At 35.5% G+C, this 22,368-nt stretch overlaps 1 protein-coding gene across 4 annotated transcripts in view; it reads right to left on the bottom strand.

Annotated features, from left to right (window-relative positions):
• heph (polypyrimidine tract-binding protein 1 heph) overlaps positions 1–19,563 on the bottom strand; it is a 604,630-nt gene extending 585,067 nt beyond the window's left edge. For 2 of the 4 annotated variants that reach the window (XM_069847361.1, XM_069847359.1), the window contains exon 1: positions 19,217–19,563. The gene's annotated coding sequence lies outside the window, so the exon portion shown is untranslated. The other 2 variants (XM_069847362.1, XM_069847360.1) reach the window with 1 other exon arrangement.
• Positions 19,564–22,368: the final 2,805 nt, after the last annotated feature.

The following is a 22,368-nucleotide window of genomic DNA, read 5'->3' as shown; positions in this document are numbered from 1 at the left end:
TCAGCAAAATTTTATACATACACACCCACGGACACAAAATCGAGTTCTACAAAATGTTAAGCCAGAATTTGTCATATGCTGCAATTAATAAAGGGATGCACTCACTTATCAGAACAGATCCATACAGTGCATACGGATTTTTATTCTTTCCATTATTTTAAATGGAGCATCACCCACTTGGTCATATCGCCTCTATCTGCATGACCGGATTTCATCCAGAATTCTAGTCAGAAAATTTTAAACGGATTTCCGTACGGTCCAAGATCGAGAAATAAAGAATGTCATGGCAAATATATAGATTTCAAGGCCTCAATCGCGGTAATATTGAAGGTATAATGAAATGGATAACGTGAAGCTTATTTTATGAAGTCCAACAGTATGAAGAGCTTTGTAATTTATGAAATTAGAATTACAGCAATGTAATATGGAGAAAAAACATAAATGAGATGAGATTGGGAAAATACTAAATTAACCAGATAACTTATGTACTTCATAGTTTAAGTTACAGAACAATTCATTTTATTTTCAGGTTCAGTTTAAACCACTACAATGAAATAATGCGCTCTAGCTGTAAATTACAACACTATTTGATTAACAATTCGGAAATGCGGACAAGTGAGCGATAATATAATAAAAATCCGAATGCAACAAACGATTTTTTTCTGGTAAATGTGCGCTTATCTTAAGAGTGCATTCTGGTTTCATTTGGAATGCCATTAAACATACTTCTGAATGGTGATTTCTTCAGATTGGCATTAATTTGAAAAGAGGTGTTGAACTGAGTCCTAATCTATAAAGTTGTGATAGTCATGAAATAACCCAATTGAAGACTAGGTGCATGTTCGCTTGTATAACTTCGTGTAAATTTAATTAAAATGAATCTTACATTGCATTTAAAGATCTCTAGTGACCTTCAGTACTGTTCAGAATTTTTTAATACTATTCAATTTAAAATCTCATGCACATCATAATCAACTTAATATCCGACATTAAATGTACAGGTACCGGTACTCTAAAACTGAATGTCATGTGTGTACATAATAATAAAGTCATCCAAATTGGTACACAGTAGTGCATCTGATCAACAGATCACTTTCATTTCCTGCATGATGTGAGAATTATTCTATTTTCCATCCTGTCGGCCTGGGTGGCACAGTCAGTATAGTGATGGCCTTCTGTATCTAAGTCTGTGGATTCGACCCCGACCCAGGTCAATAACATTTAACTGTGTTTAAATGCGCGACAGGCTCATGTCAGTAAATTTACTGGCATGTAAAACAACTATGAGACAGAATTCTGGCACACCAACGATGTTGATATAACATCAGCAGTTGCAAGTGCCATTAAATAAAAGTAATTTAAAATTTAATCAATCCTATTTCCCATAGTGAACTGCTGGCTTCATGGATGGCTTTATGCTATGATGACTACACAACCATGGAGTTCCACTACTAGTTAATTTCTCTGTTGATTCAAAAAGCTCACAAGAATGGGAGCAAAACAGAATAATAGGTTCAATCCATGAAAAAGAGACAAAGATAATAATTATGATGAACAAAAATCAATCATTAAATAAATTGTCTTTAGGGAAAATGCATGGAAAGCCAATAATATATTTTCACTGACGTTTTCCTCATATTCATTCCACTATTATTCCAGCTGTAATTCCAATTTTTATTTTATTTCTCATCCTCCATGTCTTCATAATCGCCTTTGCCATTGCATTGAATATGTTTTTCCTACAACCATTTTCTTCTTCTCATCTTCCTTCTCTGCTGCCATCTGCTTCTACACCATCACCATCACTACCAACATCGTCACACTCATATACAATATCCTCTTATTCACCTTTTTTTTTCCATTTTCTTCCATGAAGTAGTATTTTAAGTACACTACATATACTTTTGAAGACATTTTTCCCAACAGTAACATGCAATTAAGACGAGAAAAATAGAGAAACGTCATTTAAATATTTAGCATTAACACTTTTTAATACACTACAACTATTACGTATTACAATATTTTGCTTCTTCAATGTAAATATATTCTGCATTGCATATGAAACATAAGCAACAATGTAATAATGAATTATTCTTATTTACCAGGTAGGTTCTTTCTTTGTGACTGCTCATAGGTTTCCTGAATACACATTACAATATAAAAACGTTCACAGTGTAATATATTGGCACTCATTAGAGACTCCATTACAAGTTTTAAGTAACATGACTAAGTAAACTGTGGAACAGCTACCTCCATCAAATTTAACTGTACTCAAATTCAAGAGCAAAGCATGTTGCCAGGGAAGAACAAAGAAGCTAAGTGATTCAGATTTATATAATTCTCTACACAACTGGACTACAAATAATTACCAGAGATTAATACTTAGCAGATGAAAGGCAAATCCATTATTTACCCAAGTAAGAAACATCACCAATTGCAACAAATAAATCACACGTCCATTTGGGCACATTGCCCAGGCATCTAAACAAACAAACATCCCTGCCTCTTTAACATCAAAATGCATATTTTTATGTAGTGCATGCCACTGCCAGGAAATAATTACAAGAGTCAAATTGATTTAAAGAAAATGCAATGACATCAGCCAAATGTGCAGAAATAGAAATGTAAAAAGTATGCAAATTTTCTTAACCACTCGATTCTTTCATCTTTTCTGATTTAAGATAATGCTATTTAATCTACCTTTGGTGTTCCTACATGCGAAGTTTTCTCCACCTTCACCAAGTCAATATTGACAGCAATGTTACAATAATTATAAGTCTACTGAACAATCCATCACACACACAGTTTTTTCTGGCCTTATGCAATACAGACTGTGAACACAGGATTCATAACGACCATGCAGGAAATTGTACGGCTTTGAAAAGAAGGCTAATAAAATAAGAAATATTGTTCCGATTCCTAACAGTGATATAAAAACTTAAGACTTCTGTTTCTCCTCAAACCACATGAACATTTCCAGAATTAGTCTGAAATATTTCAAAATACAGCTGATTCAAATAATCATGATTAAGAAATTAAATACAGTAGTGCTTAAAACTGTAAAAGTGACGTGAACCTAACTATAACAATCAATAAATAATCTATGTAACAACTTCCAAGCAAATAAAGCGATCATTAAAGCCGCCTGGATTTGACTATAAGGTCGGTTCCATTTCCAGGACACTGAGCTCTATTTTTTCTTCGGTCAGCCAACGTTCTTCCTGTCTTGTGGCTCACAGCAATGTTTGAACTCGCATTCTATTTGCTTCCAAGATTAAAATAAAAAATAAAAATAATACATTAGGGATTGAAACTTCCAAAATACTGGGGGGGGGGGGGGGGGCTGCAACTATGGGTATACCCTACGAAGAAAAAATTACAGTATAATCACACTACGCTTTGCAGATAACCAAATACTTCTTGCACAGGATTTTGTCGATATTGAATATGAAGGGTTCAGAACCATAGTGGACCAAGCACCATTTACTAAAACTGTAGAAAACAAGGGTTAAAATGAAGTTATTACAATAATTAAATGAAAACATATAGCAAGTAATATAAAGTATACTCATTAAAACTAAATGATGTCAATCTTCATTAGACTATGGTATTCACTTAACTTTAACCCTTGCTTTCTCCATTTTTAATAAATAGCGCTTGGCCCACTATGGCTCTGAACCCTTCAAATATAATTCACAAATTCATCGCACAACACAGTAAATCAGCTCTGGAAATTAATATTAAGGAAACATATTACATGTGTATCAGTTTAATGCAAAGAACCTTATTCTAGAAACAGGATAACATATTCCACTCTGTACAAAATAACTTTGGAATCAAAATATCTCAGAATGGAACCTTAGACAAAATATACAAGAATGATACATGTCAAGTAAAAGAGTGATATTTTTATTAAGTACTATGCTACGGAACCAAAGCATTTGAAAAAGAGATCAAAGCATTGGATTTATAACATTTTAACAATAAAATATCATAATATATACCAGTGACGTTAGGTCACTGAGGGAAAAATCAGAGTGACAACTCTTAAGGTGTAAGTTAAAAATACTTTTTAAGGGCAGCAGAAAGATCTAGAAAAAAGAGTAAGAAATGATTGAATTCGAGAAAAATTATGGAAATGGAATGAATAAATGAGAAAATTGGAGAAGAAAGAAAAGTTACGCAATTGAGCATCCCTGCAAGGGAATTTTGGGCTGTGGGAAAGAATGATTCCCAAGCTGGTTGGCCACAGTCTTACTCAGTTTTTTCGCCATTCTGTTGTAGCAGGTTAGAAAAATTTCGGGGGGGGGGGGGGAAATTGGCATAACTTAATAGGACAAATATCAACAGCACAATCAGCAAGATGACTCAACAGCAGCAGTGCAGGATGCCAAATATGTTAAAGCCTAGGATGAGCAGGTGGTGAGAGGCAGACATTGATATCCTCACTACGCAAGGGATCTGAGCGAGTGATGGCAGAATAAGCACACCCAGAAGCACTCAGGGCAACACGTGAAATTCAAGGCAACAATATGTTAATGCTTTAATTTGAAAATTCAGACATTTATTCCAGGGAATATGTAGGTCCATGGCCTATTTCTTTCAGGGTTCATTCTGACATCTATCTTAGCACCTCAGGAAAACCACAAACAGAATGAAATGTCTCAATTTAAGAGGCTATCCAACTGGCTATATGGTCCTATCCACACAGAGAGCATAATGTGAGATGGGTGAGAATTCTAACAAATGTGGTATTGAGCATAAAGTTTTAGCTGAAGAGTGGTTAGAGATAGTCCATGTTTGTATCTTCAATCTGAAAATAATATTGAAATCAATCACTGATAGCAGTAAGTGTGCCATGTTGTATGCCGGAACATCCCCATCAACCAATTCCAGATTTACAAATAGGAGATGGGTAGGGACAAAGGTTAACTTCCTTGGTGTGTGATTAATAGTACAGAATAAAATTAATCTTGGAACAGAAGATCATAGTATTTCTGATGGAAGATAAACTAGGGATGGCACCCGATCAAGAGAGTCAAACAGGCAACAGCTGCTTGTCGCTTCTACAGTCATTCACAATACTATTCCAGGTCACCAGAAGTTGAATTCAGCTCCATCAGCTCAAACAGGACGAAGAAGGGAGACCTGGCTTAAGCTGAGTTGGTAGTGGGTCAAGTTTGGGGACCTCTTACATGTAACAATGTGTCACTGCCCTATTCCCGATTCTATATTCCAGGCAGCCAGAGGAGTTCAGTCCATTAACTCAAATCAGTAGGGTGTGAATTATGGGAAGGTGATTCCGGTTTAATTTGGACTAGGAGTAGGACGTAATAAAGGACCTGGAACAATGAGTGCTTGCACTTGAAGTCTCTCCTGATGCTTTATTCCAGGATACCATTAACAGAATTAAGCTCCATCATCCACACCAGTTTAGGTTTACAGAGGAGGGTTGGAGATCTGGCTTAAGATGTGTTTGGAATGAATTAGAATTGGAGCTTCATGCATGCAGTGAATAATATCACTTCCCTTGGCATTCCCATTGCTGTATTCTTAGATAAAACCCATCAACTCAAATTTGATGGGAGAGGAATTAGTAGTATTGGTGAATTATTATTCCTAATTATTTCAGTAGTAGGTGCAGTATTCCAATGGTTGGACTATGAGGTAAGTGATCAATGATCACTACGGAAACTAGGTGATAATGTTGGCATCCTTTTTTTTATTTGCATGTGGGATCAATTTCTGCGGTTAATGTAGCTACTGTGAGGCATGCTTGCAGATTAACCTGTGTTAAGTGACATTACAAACACATGACCCTTTATGAAACCCTACAAGAAGAAATTGTATGACCTCAGATATAGAAAACATGGTGACCAATACAGCAGTAGTTCATCCCCTGTAGCTGTTTGGCCAATCCATCACTGTGATAATCTGTTGATGAGATAACCCTGAACATCGTTATGGTAATGTGGAAGTAATAAGCACCATCCTGTTGAAAGATTTTCAGTATTACTTTTTCAACTACAGGGCGACTCATATTTACGTCCAACTTTTTATTTGTTTATCACAAGTAAATGAATTAACATGACAAGATCAAAGTAGCATGAACTAATAGTCCAGTCATTAGGATTGCTTAAAATTCCTCCAATATTAAAATTCGATGTAAGCACCAGCACTTGCTGCACATTTTTCCAAATGTGGCTGAACATTCTGTACTGCTCTCACAAGCATTTCATTTGGCATCTGGCCACACTCCTCTTGTCTGACCATAGAATGTGTTGCAAAAGGTTAGGTTCCTCTTGAATCCATGCTAGTAGAGACTCAGCAAACTCCATTCTGATATCACAGTCCTCACATGACAGAGCTTACACAAAGTGTGGCTTCCATGGCTGCCAATTCATTTCCTTTAGCAACCGCTGCACGACCAATAGGATACATCAGATTCCCGCTGGTACTGCTGAATGGATTTCTTAGGACTTCTCTGGAAGGACTCGGTAGCAGCTGCTTTGGCCTGCTCTGTGATCACTGTTTTTGGTCGGCTAGCACCTTCTGTTGCATAACTGAGCCAGTGCGAATCAAGTTGGCGTTAAGTCTCTTGATGGTCTTGTAGTCCAGCGTAGCATTTCTTTTTTTCACCATTCTCCACCACCTCTGCACCATAATTGGGGACTACCACACCTCCATTCGAGCAGCAATTCGTGTTCAATTGTACAGACAGTCTTGTTGCCATGGTTAATTTTTTTAAGATTTACGCTACTTTTTTTTTTATTACATCAAGTATTTCGGACCGTACTGAGAACACAATAAAGTAAAATAAAATAACAGCTTCTGTGCTTTTAATGGTATGGAACACGATACATTTTAGCAGTGGAATGGGTCGCTTAACCTGATTGGTTTTGCTACTACAGTGTAATAAAAAGTTGGACATAAATATGGATCGCCCTGTACAGAAGCCATTATTGAAGCATATCAAGGTATTAACTACTGTTACAGCGACTTCAGGTGAAGGGTTAATAATTTTTTTTATGGGAAATTGCACAAAAGACAATGAGTTTGAGGAAATCACGTTTATGTTCCAGGAATGTGTGGAAATTTTCTATGCTCCAAATCCTCATGTTATGTCTGTTCACCTATTCACCTTTCTTGACATGTGGAATGTTGCTTCATCATGAAAAGCTAACTTTTTAGAATACATATCCTCTTCCATCAGCTTGAACCAATTTCCACACAAAAATGCTCACAGACCTAAATCGGTGTTCAGAGCTTGCAGCAACTGAAGATGGTAGAGCTGGTAGACTCTTATTCACAAATGTTTTCACAGAACCCGCCACTCTGTTTTTTGCAGCAGAATACGAAGTTCTTGTCTTCTCAGAGGGTAGATTCTTGAGGGTTTCTTACAAAAATTGGGTGCATATGTTCTAGACCACCTTTCCTTATCAACATCCAGCCCTTTTTCACTTCAAAATACAACCCATGTCCTGAAATTGTGCGTACACTTCCAAACTGACCTACTGCTGGATCTATCCCAAATTTGGTCCCAAAAAGCCTTTAATGCTGACAATAGACTTGTTTGTATGAAAATCAAGAACACAGACTGTTGTATGCTTTCCAATTGCCAAAACTAATTTTCTCTTACCTATCTATCCTCAAAAACTGGTTATTTTACTCATCAGAACTTCTATGTCCCAAGAAATTAAGCTGAATGTTATTCTTTAAATATTAAACAGGTTACAAAGTGGAATCCACATACACAGAATGATTAGATAAAGTGGTGAAGCTGAATGACTGCTTGTTGAAAGCGTCGTTAAACCTACCTAGAGAAAGTATGAGGAACAGAATGTTCAAAGAATGAAGAATGTATACATGTAGATTAAAAAAAGAGTAGGAATCATGTTTTTAAGCTGAGTAAAACTATTAAAGAACACATTTCTGACAACTGTTTCTCGTTTCCATGCTCCTCTAGCTCTATTTCTACCTCTTATTGCAAATGAAATGATCTCAGTAGGCCTACCTCTGTTGGCTAATATTTCTCTTATTTAATAGTTTATAACTTTATAAGACACTCAATGCCAGAAAGGTTAAAATCTGTTCCAGACAAATAAAAAAAGCATAATAAAGAAAGAAGACAAGATGGCGATATGGCTAGTACGCAGTGGCTGGTACTACCACAGACAACTCCCTAGTGTCATGTTTTATATAAATTATTTCAGCTACAAATACTGATGTATTACTGACATTCTAAGTTCTCATGAAAGAGATTATACATCGTTTTTGCATATACTATTTATTATACTTTATCAGAATAATAATAGCGAGTCTACTCGTAACTAAATGTAAACTAGATCTAGTTTCGAAAAATGTTTGTTAGACACATAGTAGTCAACGATGACAACAGCCTGTTTTCATAAAGCAAGCAATGGGGTTTACCTCACCTCTCTACTTGACCAGAACAGAGTGTAGTGTATCAGCGCTCTGTGTAATAAAACCCAGTTTCAAAGCCAAATATGCTATGTACAAGATGGTGGCTACCAGATTTTCTCAAAGTATCACCATTCGCAATATAATCAAGTCTCTTTCATAATTCGTAAGCACCTCATCAAAGAAATAGAATGTAACAGAAACCCAACTGACTATACTATATGTATCACTAAGACACCAACACTCTGAAATTCTTAAAGAAAATATAGTAATTAAATAAAATATGGAAATCAGTAGGAATCTCTCTTAATGAAATTGGGCAAGATGCTCGGAGGAAGAAGAGAGAACCAGTACAAGAAAAAGGAGAGGAATATCAAGATAAGACAAGAATCCCAATAAGAAGAGAAGAGAATAGGGAAAAGTGATTTATAGATCAGCAGATGTTTGTACAATTAGTACGATTTTTCTAAATGGTTTTCACAGCTTGTACACAGAACCAGCAAGTTGTCAAAGAACAGCACTTACACATGTGGTCCCCTTTTTCGATACATTCGTATCTATAGCTCTGTTCTATTTCGTAATTGTATGTGATGCAATATGCTTAGCTATATCTAAAATTGTCGTCTCTGTTTGCACTGTGTCTATAAATATTTTAAAGATGTCCAAAATGTTAATCAATCACCATGGAACAACGTCCTCCCATTCCCCTAACTTGAAATAAAAGAATGAAATTACTAAAATAAAGAGGTGGATAAATTGCTTTACTGTCTTGATAGAACTGTCACCCTATCCAATAACGCTGTACCATATCCTTATTTAATAACAATGTTTACAAAAATTAAAAACACAATGGTAGACAGAATGGGCCACTTGGGATTTTAAAATTTAAAAGCAGTAACTCGCAGGGAAATTAAAACAACGCAGGAAGTGGAAATGAAGAAATATATACCACTGTCACATGTTCAACAGCTGAGGCAATTGTGCAGAACAAAAAAAGCAAGAGATGTCGCCTGGCCGCATTAAGAAATATGTTTGTCTCACTCCACATAAAATCAATAGAGAATCATTAGTGCTTTCTCTACGTCCAATCACAGAACAATACAGGCATATTCTCGTAATGTCATGCAAAATTCTCTTCTACAATATAATTCTAATATAATTATTGCAGAATGATTTAAAAATTAACATGAAGATAAAAAAGTAGCGGCAGTGCATCATGAAATTCCAGACCTATTTCTGTCACTGCTCCAGCTATCAAACTCACAAAGACAGTACAATATGATATTTTCATTACGGATCTTTAATTTTGCAACATACAACATTGCTACTTCGTTCAAAATTTTATTGTAATCGAAAAATTGTATACTTAATGAATTACTAAATTACCAGTAATTAATTTCTGCTACTGTAACTATCAAAATTATGAAGTTCATAAGTGTTACCATCACAATTTTACAATGAGCAATATGAGAAATCCTCAGCACCCCACACATTTCAGCTTTTAAATTAGGACTTAAACGAGCACCTCAATTACCTTCAGAAAGAAACACTAACACTGTAACCAAAATGTAATCCAAAACTTAACTCTGAACAGCACGTAATACTAATGTTGCATTTTGATTCAAATTACTGAGTGGATAGTGAACATTTATTTCTTGGCGATTTTTGTAACAAATGATATGAATAAAAAAAAACTTGTATTCTTTATCATCATGAAACATGATTGACTTCGGGGACTGTGATTATAAAGGCAATTAATTACTCGTCATTTATATTAAAGTATCTTTTTCAGGTGTCTGTTCAAGTGAACTATACCAAGTAGAATCGTACTTCTTTCACTATTCTATTCTATATCACATACATACACATGTCAATGTATGGTTCTTTCACAAAATGTTGGAATGGATGTTGAATACAAACTCAATTACGAGGTAAAAGAAATTAAGTTGGAAAAGAAGAAAAATACAAATTTGAAAAAGAATGAACAGATAGAACAGAAGATTGAACAGAAAGGAATGGAATATCACACAAGTGCAAAGGAATTCCTCCATATTCCAGACAGTCCCAACTTGGCACCCTGCGACCACCATCTTTTCGGTTCTGTAAAGCAGCGGCTGCAAGGCCAATGCTATGAGATGCTGGGGGACATCCGAAAAGCAGCGGCTGCAAGGCCAATGCTATGAGATGCTGGGGGACATCCGAAAAGCAGTGATTCAGTGTCTTCGGGAAGATGAAACTGACTTCTACAGCAAGGGAATTTACAGAACGGTAGGAAAAATGTGTGCAAAGAAATGGAGACTATGTTGAAAAGTGACAGAAAAATCTGTAGATTGAATAATGTACCTGGTTTATCTAAAAAATAAAAATTAAGCTTTATAACAATGGGTTGCTCATGACTTTCAGTATGACCCTCGTATGTGAACTGTTTCATTCCTTTTTACTTACACTGTATCTTATACAATAGGATCTAGTTTTTAAAAAGAATCTGTTTCAGTAGTCCAGACTTTTAATGTATGATACAACTTACAGACTGAGTAAAAGTGTGAAACACTGTAACTTTTTAAATTTTAGTTTTATTGAAAATGTTGTGCATAAGAGATATTTTAAGTAAATCAACAGATTTTGCAGAAGCTTGTAAACAGTAAATTTTCATTTTTTACAAAAGTAGGCAAAAACTTTTTTTAAAATTACATCCTACACTTTCCTCCCATTTTGGCATTCTCCAGGTTTAAATGTTTGAAATTATAAACACTGTTCAAAATGACCTCAATATCAAACAATGCACGAGTGTATCTTGGTAATTCAATACTTTCAGCAACATTACTCCACTGATCTGTTGAATCTCAGTGCTGATCCTCAGATCATCAGCTAATTTTTGTAGTTCCTTCCTTACAAATAACCTCATAAGGAAAATTTAATGGGTTCAAGATCAGGGAATCTTTGAGATCAATCAACCCTTCCCTCTTCAACAAATCCATCATCCTGGAAACTCTTGATTCAAGTTGTTTATAACCTCCCTTCCAGAATGTACAGGAATACCATTTTGCTGGAATCAGACATCTTTTTGGGAGTCATTCAATTCTTCCCCTTTTGCCCTTCTTAAAGCAAGTAGTTTATCATCTCCTTTCCAGAATGTGTAGAGGCACCACTTTGCTGGAACCAGGTATTTTCTTGAATAGCTCTTGGTACTCCCAGGAACAGTTGCACAAGCTGCAACAACCTCATTTTGCAAAAGGGCTCATCCCTACATACACTTAGTTGCGTCCTAATTCTACATATGAAAAGAGGGAGAAGGGGGAACTAAACTTCATGGCACAACAGCCAGGTCAAGCGAAGCACTTAGCAGTCAACTGCATTACTATCATACAGGAGAGGAGCAATGCATGGTCAGAGCTGCAAATTCAAGAGATGCTATTAACATACTTTTCTTTGACTGGAGGAATCTATCATGACTCTCCAATCTTCCAATCACATGGCTACAGTGAAATTATATCTCAGAACTTTTCCAAAAAATATTTAATTAAATTTTTGACAATACACAATCTCAGATTCAGGTTCTCACATTGAGTGGGTTATAAGGATGACAAAAATGATCTATTGAGATTTGATAATTTTAATCTCTCATATAACTACTTATGGGATCCATTTTCAAACATAAGTCGAAAACCTTTGGCGCTACTTACTTTGTTTGGGTTTACCAAACAATGCCCCAGAGTGGCTAACCCTTTCAGGTCTTAGACAAAACTACAGACTGAACCTTTTTTTGTGCATGTACTTCTCAAATGTTGACTTCATCACACTAGTTAGAAAATCCAAAGTCGTCTTCACAATATTAATGTTTACAATAAAATTGGCACTACAACTTAGTAATCAATTCAAACATCCACTTTCGGCAAATATGATCTCATAACAGCTTGGTTTTGGCAATTGAATGTTCGCCTAAGGGGCTGCGATTCGATTCATCAATACTGTGAGGGAGGAGCTACAATTTGTGCTGAGAAGGCTTACTTATAATTTTCCTCGTCAATATAAACTTGAAAAATTGATAATGCTCTCAGCCTAAAGGGGTCGTTAAATATCATTAACCCTAGAACACTATCCATGAGTAAATTTTACTCACTTCGCACGATTTCACTTTACTCGAGAGCCCTGATTACTTTGAATGTCCATTGTAATATTCTTCTTTTTGAATTTCATGTTCAAATTTACAGAGATAATATGCGTCAGCAATACAGTAAATACTGCACATAAATTGATGTTTGAATCTTGATTCACACAATATATCATGCTCAAATTTCTTACCCACATAAAAGAAACATGAAGGTAATCATAAAATACTCTCTTATGATTTTAGTGGTAAAAGAAAAGATAAAGGTATCCCCGTCAAATGCCATGAAGGCACTTGGGGGGGGGGGGGGGCATGGAGGTAGAGCCCCATGCTTTCCATGACCTCGGCACTAGAATGAGGTGATGTGGTCGGCACACACTCTGACCGCCTCTTACCCCTGGGAAAGACCCGGTACTCAATTTTATAGAAGGCTGAGTGAACCTCGGGGCAGTTCTGAAAATTTGGCAACGAGAAAAATCCCGTCACCACTCGGGATCGAACCCCGGACCTTCCAGTCCATAGCTAGCTGCTCTACCAACTGAGCTACCTGGCCGCCAAGATTTTAGTGGTGATTGAAAAATATGTGAGTAAATTTTACTCATGATTAGTATGCACGGGTGTAGAATATCATTAGTATTCTAGAGTTAAACATGGTTCAAATAGTCTGTGAACATAAAACATGAGATCAGACAACCACAATAAGTAACATTTGAAACTAATGTGACCAAAAGTCAACGAGAAATCATAACTTTGTAATTGTTAAGACTGCTCTAATGGTTGTCTATGAAACAAAACAAATGCCTGTTTCTAACCTAGCAAATATGAGCGGTCTATGACATTCTCTATGACACTCAGCGGGAAGCGGGTCTACGTCAGCACTTGTCCAGAAGTTTTTGCATCAAAATATTAGACCTATTATCTAAAATAGACTGTGTTTTAAAATCTGTCAGAGTGGTAAATTCCACCAAAGAAAAATCGATGCAAAGCTAGCATTCATTGTATGAAAATCTTCTTTATCATATGGAAGGAAGATACAGTAGCTTTCATAGGATAACCTGTTGAAAGAAGTTTTCCAATGAAGAGTAGTATTTTTAATCTACCAGTACCTACAAGACGAGAAATCGGAATATGCAAACCTATTTTCCAATTCTAAATACAAAATAAATTATGTTAATAAGACATTTTTTGTTTTATGTATTTTGAAAATAACCTCGCGACCCTCTCAGCTCTTTACACGACCTCCCCAAGAGGGTAGCAAACCCACTTTGGGAACCACTGCACTATATAATCCTAATAATGCTACATTAGACTTCCATATGGTCCAATAAAACGCAATGTTTAATAGCCTCACTCTGACAGGACGAAGATGCAGAGACTTGAACATTGAGAAAATGTGTGTATAATGTGAAATTGAATTTGTATGTATTGTGGGTTCCTATCGTGGACAGCCGATAAGGGGTAGTCCTCCAGCTTGGGGTTGGGCGAAGGGCTAATAACCGACCACCGTAGAAAACCAGCGTGTTACGAATCCATACAATAAGTCTTGGAATGGGACTGATTCTCTGGCACGACCACAGCAAAGGAATAAGGTTATGAGATTTGGTGCGTGGAACATAATTAGTCTTTATAGAACAGTAGGGGTAACATTAGTAGCAAAAGAACTAGCTACATATAGAATAGACTTCGTGAGAGTACAAGAGGTTAGATTAGATGGGAATGGCATAGGTATCACAAATAATATAGCCTAGAGTGTTAGTTGGGAGACCAGAGGGAAAAAGACCTTTGGGGAGACCGAGACGTAGATGTGAGGATAATATTAAAATGGATTTGAGGGAGGTGGGATATAATGATAGAGAGTGGATTAATCTTGCAGAGGATAGAGACCAATGGTGGGCTTATGTGAGGGCAGCAATGAACCTGCGGGTTCCTTAAAAGCCATTTGTAAGTAAGAAAAATAATAGCAAGTGAAAAAATAACCTGATATATGATTATGGATAATTTAATTTCCCAAATTTTAGTAGCATTCAAAATAATATCAGTCATTACTTTTGAAGTGAACCCTATTGAAACGCACCATCTGTAAATTCAGACTGTCCATTTGAAAAACAACGTAGTTGTCCTGAAGAATTAGTCTCTAATGTGTCATCAAGAGGGAAGTTCAGTCTGTTAATCTATATTTGTAATAATTAAAAAGCAACAGACCCCAGTCTTGCATGGTCTATCATGGCTGCCGAGTTAAACATAGAGTTCTGACATGCTGACAGGATAATTGGGATGTGCAGCATTATGGAATTTGACAGGGGCAGCATCAATATGCATATCAAGCCCACAGCCAGCACATATGAAATAGGTAAAAAGTGGTGCAGTCACATCCCTTACCACATAGCACTGGATTTAATTTCTGTAACCAACAGATGCACTGCTGGAGGCCATTTACTGTTGCTGCAAAATCAATGCATAATATACTCTGTTCAATTGCTCTGTCAAAGTACTGAACTCCCGTCAACTAAAACTGGAAGTTAATATGTATATGTTTCAAACGCCTCTACCTTATATAGAATTACAAACACAAACATAACATTTTTCTCTTTATCACGGTACCTACTTGAATACACACACTACCAGTTGCCAAACACAGGTTATGGATAAGAAGCAGCAAACACATAATGTAAGTAGCAAAGACAAAAGACTGCTCATTTTTTTAAATACTGTTCACAAAACAAAGCCACCTTTTAGTAACGAAGAAAAAAATTGATTTTAAAATAAAGTTCTCTGAAGGTTTATTACATCATACTACTATGTGTTGATAGTTTGTGTGCAAATTCTTTTTCTTCAATAAAATCCAGAATGCCATTCATTGGATTACTGTGGATTATTACAGCCCTGTTTCTGAAAGACAGAATTTTTTTCTGCGTCCTAATGATGCTTTCATTAAAGAAAGTATAGTCGAATATAAATTTTTGAAGTCTGGTAACCATGTAGCACTTCCTAATTTCGTTCCAAGTGACTGGTATTCCAACTGTTTAGAACATTTTAACGAAAAGTAGAAATTTACAATACTGTAAATAAACGAACAGTCAAACGACACGAAATTGGAAGTGGTACAAAATTATCTCAATTCAATGCCTGCTTTAAATATCTATCTTCCATCAACAGGAATTTTAAGTTTTGTTGCACTTCTACCGTAATAAGTCGCTTAGCTATAAATTTCCATGTAATATTTTCTACAAATTATTTTATTTATTTTTTTGTTTTTTTTTTTTGCAGATAAGCACGCCTAAATTCGGCATCATATTAATATCATAAATCTAAAAATCCGGAACAGATGCATTACAGGGGCCACCCTCATACATTATACGCAAAGAAAAAAAAAGGTCAGTGGAAGTAATGGTTCGATTAGCGTTTTTAGCATTCGATATTCGATAAGCATTAAATGCTATCAAATTAAAAAAAAATAAATAAAAAAAATTAAACAGTTTGTTACTACTGACGAGATTTTAGTCAGTTTGTATTATATTTTTGGTCCAAGGAAAATATATTTTACTATTACTGACGTTATTTCCATTTTGAAGTAGGCTTCAAGTCAACAATATAAAACTGACTGTTAATTTAGAAGTTGGCAACATATTTTATGTCGATTACAACAACAATACATATCGATAGTAGCATTCATACCATTCAACCAATAAGGAGATTGGCCCCTATAATGCATCATGTATGTATTTTGCCCATTTACACACCATTTTGGATTAAATCCGTAGTTTAAAAAAATTACATATTTGATACAAAATGACGCCATGCCCCAACCAATACGGCCGAAACGAGACTTTCATGAAAACCATAATGCTTCAGTAGGCTACTTACGATCCTTGATCATCGTCACGAATTCAACTATCAATATCAGCAGCTAATTAAAAATTTCTTCAGAATAACTTGGCTTTTACGAAAACACTTATTCATTGATTTTTAGGACTACCGTGAATCACTATAAATTAATCCACTTGCTCTGTAGATATACGATGCCTCTCCCCAAAAATATCTAATGGACTGACATCTGGTAAATGAATGCATTAGCCAAGAATATGGATGAAATAAACAGTTTATGATATGATTGTCTAATGTAGCTTATAATACAATTGTCAAATATATTAATACTGGTAATTAATAATTGTATTGTTCTGAATATACTTTCATTAACAAACCTTTTGCCACTCGTAACAAAGTTGCAAGGTAAAAACAGATTTTAAATACTAGAGAGGGGGGAAGGAACTGGCAACCCTACTCCATTACCTCCTGGCCCAATTGCCTCATAAGTAGTGCCTTGTTGGTATCACTTGTGAGGTTCAGACCTGTCTTTGGACAGTTGACTAAACAACAACCAATACTCGCGAAACTGATGAAAGTCCAATATACTACATTCTTTAAATCAGTCTTCGGACTGTTGACTAAACATACATTCCTTAATATTAAATGTATTAATATCGTAACTCATATCAATATTAATGTTTGATATTAATATCACTTGTATTAATATTTATTATAAATAACATCAGTCTCTAAAAGATCTGTCGGGGTCCAGACCTGTCTTAGAACAGTTGACTAAACAACAACCAACTAGGCTATTATGGGTAACACAACACTAAATTATTTTACAATCTGTGATACGCATTTTATGTCAATATTAAACCTACCTATATACACAGTGAACTTAAGATGTAGGCCTACACCTGCTGTAACTAATTATTAGGAAGGATTGTATATTAATTTGAGCTTCACCTACTAAAAGTCTAGAGACGCGATTTAGTGGATCTTGATAGTGCTAATTTCGGAAAATCCTTAAGATCTTGGTCAATAAACCTACTTGGGGACAGTTGGATAAAAACAGGGGAAAAAAGAGAGATGTTCTACTCTTTAATAACGGTCTCCTATTTCCTCATGTGGAAATAAAAAAGTTAAATAATTATATTGATATGAAGATAGGTCTATTTAATTTACAGTAAAGGAAATAAAGTAACGAAAGCTTTCCTTCCATTTCTGAAATCCAGAGACATGCAATTCCTTAGCACTACATTCTGTGTAACTTGCCATTATAATCATTCTCGACGCCAATGACCCCGAAAATTACATGTCAGAGCTTATTCATCTATATCAGAGCTTCAGCAACAGGTTAGGCCTAACGAGAAATTCGGAACATTTTCCCCTGCGAAGATGCCCACTTTAACTTAAAGAGACACGACCTGTTCGAATTTTTTTCTAACAAACTGAGAACGATGGCAAGAGAAGAGTAAAAGAGAATGAGAGAGGGGCTGGGACAGGGTGAAGGGTGAAACTGCGCTGGAAGAACCCAATGTCTATACTAGCAATTTGTACTACAATGTAACAAACTGCGTGCGCAACAACAGCTGACTTCGCTTCAAATGAACAAATAATTTAGTTCACCACACTCCGATATTAAAATGTAACTTCCGACGATTAATCCATTTTACTACTTATTATATCAGATAAAGTATATGAAAAAAAGTATAGGAAAGGCTACTGTTTATTAACATCTGTAGCCTACAGGTACACAAGGTTCGACAAGCCACACAAATAAGCCACTTCCAATTGTATAGTCCTTATAAAAAGTACATAGGGAAATAATCTTTGCAAGAAACAGGGTACCTACTAATGAGGATATCACAGAAATATCTTATGTATCTCTACCAAACTGATTCCCAAAATAAGTGAAACTCATAAGCAACCTGTATAATCAGAAGCCAAATCTCACTGCACACTTGCACAACGCAATGTAAGCTATTTCTTTTAACAAATAGGCCTACCTCTAACAAAACTATCCTGAAAAGTTATTTTCTTATAATCTCTACAATATCAAACACCGCGGGCACCCAACACCGCTAATAGATATAAATGAAATGATCATAAACAAAAAACATTCTTCTAAGGATGAGGATCCATGCAACTTCCGATGCCATTACATCCTATGCGCTTTAATGACCTTGAACTCTAGTATCGGATGCGACCGAGAAATAACATGGAAATCCACATAAAATAAATTTCCACACATTTAAATTATATTTCGCGTAACCAACTCGGCAATAAATAAAAACTTCAGATCCTTAACATTCTTTCCTAAGTGCGCGGTGCCGGCACAGTCAATTCTTGCACAATCCCTTTCGCAACACAAAGGAAAAATCAATTAAGTTTGCCAGCAAGAGTTTCCACGTGTGAAATAATACTATGTCCACTTCAATAAAAGCTTATTATTACTATAAAACTAAAGGCGTCACTATGATGCATCAGATACCTTCCTGTTCAAATAGTAGGGTTATGTTTTCTGAACGCAAGTAACAATGAACACAATGAAGCCGGAACACACACATTCCTTTTTTATGTAAAACCGAATACCTTTGTGAACAGGAAGTATCACATGAATTGTAAAAAAAATTCACAAAACCCATATCGCAATTTATCGTGGAATTTTACTTACCGAAGGTAGATTATTAGTCACTAAAATCGTCAATTTCTATGATTTACAACGTTCTACAACGCTTGATGTAGACACGTTTTCCACTACCACATGAACTAAGCTTTATCACTGTATCCGCACTCTGCTTTCAATAAAGATTATATATATTTGTTTAACTTAATATTTTCTAAGATTAGAATCAATTATATCTGTCTCCTTACCACGACTACAAATACAGCTACGTTTCTAATACGGCAGCACGGGAAACAACGCCACGATTAGAACACTCTCTTCTCAAAACGGTAAACAGACGACGTTCGTGCAGCGAGGGAAGCGTTTGCCTACTACACTATAGCGTCACCAACCGAACAAAACAAAATGTCTCTTCAAATATTCCCTTCAGCACTAAACGAAACAATAACAAGTGAACTTTATCCTCACAAACTGCTTTGGAACTAACTATCTTGCTTGTTACACTGCTCGTTCCGTGTTGGTATCTTCTTTGTTGCTTAATTTATTCTTTTCCCCCTACTAAAAAGCTTGCACAACTCCACACAACAATTTCTCTTCCCTCGGAAAAGGAAGAACGCTTCTCGCTTGTTCGCCTTCTTCTTTTCCCGCGCGTCATCCAGCCACATACGTCACGGTCGAGGTATCGGCTCGGAACGGCACGGTACCTTGCTTGTCTGGTGGGAAGGCCTCTACAAACATTCAGGAATATTTTCATTATAACATTTCCTTCACTGTAACATAAAGAATACAGCAATCGCTTTCTTAAAAGAATTACAATATTGTGATTTTAAGATAAACTCTATATGGAAATGAAAACATTGCTATGATATAAATTTACCATAATATATAAATTCGAAATGATGAAACAGAGACTACCTACTTCTGTCTTAGAGTATTTCATTAATATTCCCTAAAACATTTACGATAACGAAATAATATAGATGATTTTTTCATTCGCTTTTATTGAAAAAAATGTCGTTACAAAAACGAAAGTTACCTTCGTTATAATCATGCTACTCTAGAAACGCTAAATATTCATAGAAGAAAATGAAATAGAGAGGAAACTATTCAGCAGATAAATGACTGAAATTTGTTTCTCGGAAACTGCAACGCTTATATTGTTTGCAGAGGACGCAGAGAGTGGCCCTGGCACCACCGCACGCTAATCAAGCCAAACAAGTAAGCAAACTTTGGTTCCCAACGACACGGATCGGTTCGGTGTGCTTCAAATGTATGGCAGTACATTCATCTACAAAAATGTCTGCAACACTTGTAGCAGTATACTGCGACCCCGGCGCAAGCTAAATAATTCAGGGATAGTATATAAAACACCCGTGGGACGACGTTATAAGTGGTCTCTCATTCATATGACGAGAATAAGCCCTTCCAGATGGTATTGTAGAAGGCCTTGGGAAGAGTTATTCTCTTGATTCACAACACATACCACCGAATTGTATATTACATTATCAAAATCCATACTTCTTCGGACTCTGCAATGGTATTAAGTTACAGAAAACTCTAGTATAGAAAATAAATTAAATATATTCTGGACTAAATCCTGGCGTCTCATGGAAACTTGGCTCTTCACATCTCGATTGTTTAATCCCAATACTGTGCTTCATAAATTAGTAATTACAATTACACAGACTGTTCACGATCACAGAAGATAATGGACTCATGATTGTACGAATACAATAGGAAGTTACCAGTGATCAATGGAAACATGTTCAGCAACCGCACAGGTCTTAGCAAACATAAGTAATCGTGTATTTATTTTTTTAACATGCAACACTGTTTCTCGAATGTTTCTTAAGACCTCTATTTTCATTTGGTTATTTCAATTTTGACATTGTTAGGTGTTACTGCATGTGTTTACATAAATTGTAATCTACATCTTACGATGTTTGGTGACGTATATACGTCCGTTGATGTGACATATTAATGAATTTAAAAGTCGCAAGTTCGATTCCCGCTCGAGGTTGTGTAATTTTTCTTTCATACCATGGCATGATTATGACTATAATAGTATTTAAATTCATTACATAAATTCTTCACTCATTCTGTTATACTTCACACAATTTCAAACAAACAGTGGTCGAATTAGGCCGGTATGGCATACTGGAAGTAAAATAAGATGCCAAAAAGCATACCGGCAGTAAAATTTTTAATTTGACTGCTATTAGTGAAGCTGATCTCACAATCATTACGACAACCAATAGTGTACCTTCTCTTAGACATTTCTGCAGTGGTGCGTGATATACCTACAGTATATGTTATTCAGTTCGCGCGCGAGAGCAATGTCTCATTTATGAAACCCCCCAAAGTTGTACAAGACAAGTCTGTGCATACCGGCAGTAATTTATTTCCAATTCGGCCACAGCATACAAATGTTATTTTTTGCTAAATGAGGTCAAATTTTTTCAGGCAACAAATCCAAAAAAATTGTTCTATTATTATCTTCAAATCTCTGTTTGAATTGACTTGTTTCCACAATACGATAGCTTTTCTCTTAAAAATAGATATTTAATCAGTGGCGCAACAACGTAACTTTTTGGTGAGGGTAAGAATTTTGGCGTGTGCAATTTTCATGACAAGTCTTACCATAATAATTGTGATGGGGGGGGATTACAACAAACTTGAATTATACAAAAAAATTAAATACATATTATAAAGTTATTTGAAATATCAGTAAATATGTTTAAACATTATGTTAAATGTTAATTTTTAAACGTTGATTGTATACAGTTTTATTCGAAACAAATATCTGAAACATTACGTTCAATCTCTTATATTTACCTTTTTCACCTGATAATGGCTTTGGTAATTGTAACTGTAATCGTGTAATCGATAATCGATTACAACATTCTCAATTCCGATAAGGAGGAAGTAAAGAGTAAGTATATATATATATATATATATATATATATATATATATATATATATATATATATTTATTTATTTATTTATTTATGTTCTTATCGTTATCTTTCACTTGTCTTTTCTTTTGAAAAAAAAATTGTGATCTTGGAATTAGTGACGGGTGTCTTTATAGCAATAGTTTAACATTAATAATACTTCGATAGATAAATAAAAAGCACAAAACCTTGCACTATAAAACAAATTAAGTTTACACAAAGCAAATAAATTGAAGAATACACAAAACACGAAACAGCACGTTGATAACCCGATTTCAACAATGCTGAAACCGCTTATGAATTCATTTCTGTGGCACTTTAAACCACAGACAAGATTCGCCGAGGATTTGCCATAGATTGTCTGACATTCGCCTTACGGTTGAGGAAAACCTCGGAAAAACCCAAATAGTACTTAATTGTGAATAAAAATTAATCCTATGTACATC

This window comes from Periplaneta americana, chromosome 15 (genome assembly GCF_040183065.1).
Source record: "Periplaneta americana isolate PAMFEO1 chromosome 15, P.americana_PAMFEO1_priV1, whole genome shotgun sequence".
Classification (NCBI taxonomy): Eukaryota; Metazoa; Arthropoda; class Insecta; order Blattodea; family Blattidae; genus Periplaneta; species Periplaneta americana.
Note: the sequence above shows the minus strand (reverse complement) of the source record. Positions and strands in the feature narration are given on the sequence as shown.